Genomic DNA, 3,124 nt, shown 5'->3' on the forward strand with positions numbered 1-3,124 from the left:
CCCGCCCGCCGCCGCGGCTTCTAACTAGCCCGACTCCGCGCCGCGCTGCTTCCGGGATCGGCGCGTCGACGTCATCGCGCACGCTTACGTCGCGGCACGTCGGCGCGCCACGGACCGCCCCCCGCCAGGGGAGGGGCTACGGAACCCCGGGGGCGGAGCTTCTGGCGGAGTGATTTCTCGTTTCTGGCACTAGGGGTCGCGTTTCCGTCGGAACGACAAGAGCTGGGACAAAGGGGCGTTGTCCTGGGGCGGGAGAGACAGCACGGAAGTAAGGCGTTTGTCTTGCACGCAGAGGATGGTGGTTCGAATCCTGACATCCCGTATGGTCCCCCACCACCCCGAGCCTGCCGGGGGAGATTTCTGAATGTAAAGCCAGGAGTGACCCTTGAGCCCTGCCGGGTGTGACCCAAACACCAAAGGGAAAAAAAAAATCCCTGCTACAATGACTTGGGTTGGACAACCTAGTATGCCTGGAACCTAGAAATGGTCTTATGCCAGAAAACTTCAGGGGTAAGGTCTCCTTGTATTTAGGCCAAGGCTTTTCCTTTTAATGACCCCCATATTTTGCTGGGCCTATGCAAACAACAATTGCCACTCTAACAGTGTTTTTGCTGTACTTCTTTAGCTCTTATTCTTAAAAAAAAAAAAAAAAAAAGAAGAAGAGGCCATAGAGGTGGCACTAGAGGTAAGGTGTCTGCCTTGCAAGCGCTAGCCAAGGAAGGACCTCGGTTTGATCCCCCTGGCGTCCCATATGGTCCCCCCAAGCCAGGGGCGATTTCTGAGTGCTTAGCCAGGAGTAACCCCTGAGCATCAAATGCGTGTGGCCAAAAAAAAAAAAAGAAAAGAAAAGCTTATTAAACCTTCTGCTAGGCCTTTAATGAGTTAATTGGTGATTCAATGATTTTCAAAAATATACTTGCTACTGAACCTTTTCTTTCTCTTCCATCTGGTTAGTTTTTTTTTTTATTTTTTAAATAATTTTGCCTTTGTTCTTCCTGAAACAAATGTATTATGATCAATTGTGTCAACTATGTGATATATTTCCTTTAAATAAATTAAAAAAACAAAACAAAACAAAACATAAAACCCTGCTAAACCTTCTGGAAAAAACTCCAACCCAACCCCAAAATGGAAGAACTGAAATTTTTTTTTGTTCTATTAAATGAAATGGATGGATTTTGAAGAAGCAGGAAAATTTCATTATCTTATTGGTGTCCTTTGGGTGAACCCTTCCTAAGTCAGTCCCCCTGCCCCCCTCAGTCTGTCAAGCTAACATCCTTGACCAGCCTGATTCTTTTTTTCAGACTTGGCACTTCTGGAGAGAATTGGTTTAGGGTGGCCATAGAGGATGGAGCACCACGTGGCAGGGAAATTTAGCCCATTTGGATGGTGACTAAGAGAGAGACCCTTCAGGATTTATGTCTAGACCGGGACTGCAGTGATCGTCCTTGTGGGATTGGTAGGAGTCAAGCCATAAAAAAAAACCTTTTGAGGTTCACTGTTCTCTTTTAACCAGCTCAGAAAAAGGCACAGATGCACACGAGAATATTGACGTTATAGCAAGTTTAAGGACCTGGTTCTGAAAGCCTTGGTTTTTGCAGTTTTTCCCTGGAGACCAGGCACAATCCCAGGAGGGCCCTGTCTTTGCTGCAACCCCTCTAGCGTGAGCTGCATTGAAAGCTAGTGAGACAGGCTTGCTGCCAGCCCTAGATCTTGGCTGGTCTTGTTCCTGGGACAGTTTCTATTTTTCCAGTCCTGGCTCCTGACCTTAGCTTTGTGTCAGATTTTCCATTTTGCCTCTGACCATTAGAGTTGGCAGTGAAACTTATTTCCCTTGCTTTGATCTTGGGCATGAGGCTTCATTCTCCTCCAAAGCTCCAGAGTAACAGTACAGACATTCCCATCCTGGCAATCTCCTTGTTCTTAATTTGGCCCACCCACCCCAGTTTACCATGCTATCTCCTTTAAAGAGTTACTGGGAAGAGATTTGGGCTACCATGAAAAATGAATTGAGCGGCCCGTGAAATCTGTGCAGAGCAGGAAGTTGTTGCTAGAGTCGCCTGTCCCTTCTCCTTTCTCAGAGAGGCATGTCCCATCCTAGAGAAAACTGTTCTGATGGCCCCAGTCGGCTGATCTCTCAGCCACCTCTTGAAACAGCATATAAATCAAAAGCAACAAAATCTTTGACTAAAAGAGACCAATTTTTTTTGCCACACCCGGTGGCGCTGAGGGGGTTACTCCTGTTCTGCACTCAGAAAATCCACTCCTGACAGACTTAGGGAACCATATGGGATGCTGAGATCAAACCTGGGTCCATCACTGGTTGACCGGAGTGCAAGGCTAACACTCTACCGCTGTGCTATTGCTCCACCCCACCAGAGACCATTTCATATGGAGAATTCAAAGAGCCCAGATTTATTAACTATTGGTTTTTAATTGTGAAACTGCAAGATCATATGAGTTGGAAGCATGATAGGTAGGATCAGATAAATATATTTTCAAAGTGATATTGGGGGGAGAGGCAGAGGAAGCTAAACTGTGGGAAAGCTTTAGACAAACCAAGCCCTGGTGGAAATATGCTACACCAAAGCAACCTGCAGAGAAAGTTCTCTGGATCCTTCTAGAACTCATGAAAGCTGCCAGCACTTTTGTTTGTTTTCTTGGGTCACACCTGGTGACACTAAGGAGTTACTCCTGGCTATACACTCAGAAATCACTCCTGGCTTGAGGGACGTCAGGGATCAAACAGTGGTTCGTCCTAGATTAGTGCGTTCAAGTCAGACATCCTACCGCTTGCACCACCACTCTAGCCCCAGCCAGTACTTTTGGTATCTATTCTGCTCTCCATGCTTGCCATAACTCCATACCAGCATAAATTTTATGGAGAAACAATCGATAAATAGCACTGCAAGTTTAAGTTGTAGACATAATGTCTTTCTTTTTTTTTGGGGGGGGGGCACACCCGTTTGATGCTCAGGGGTTACTCCTGGCTATGCGCTCAGAAATTGCCCCTGGCTTGGGGGGACCATATGGGACACCGGGGGATCGAACCGCGGTCCGTCCTATGCTAGCTCTTGCAAGGCAGACACTTTACCTCTAGCGCCACCTTCCCGGCCCCCGACAT

The sequence above is a fragment of the Suncus etruscus genome, chromosome 1 (genome assembly GCF_024139225.1).
Source record: "Suncus etruscus isolate mSunEtr1 chromosome 1, mSunEtr1.pri.cur, whole genome shotgun sequence".
In the NCBI taxonomy this organism is placed as follows: Eukaryota; Metazoa; Chordata; class Mammalia; order Eulipotyphla; family Soricidae; genus Suncus; species Suncus etruscus.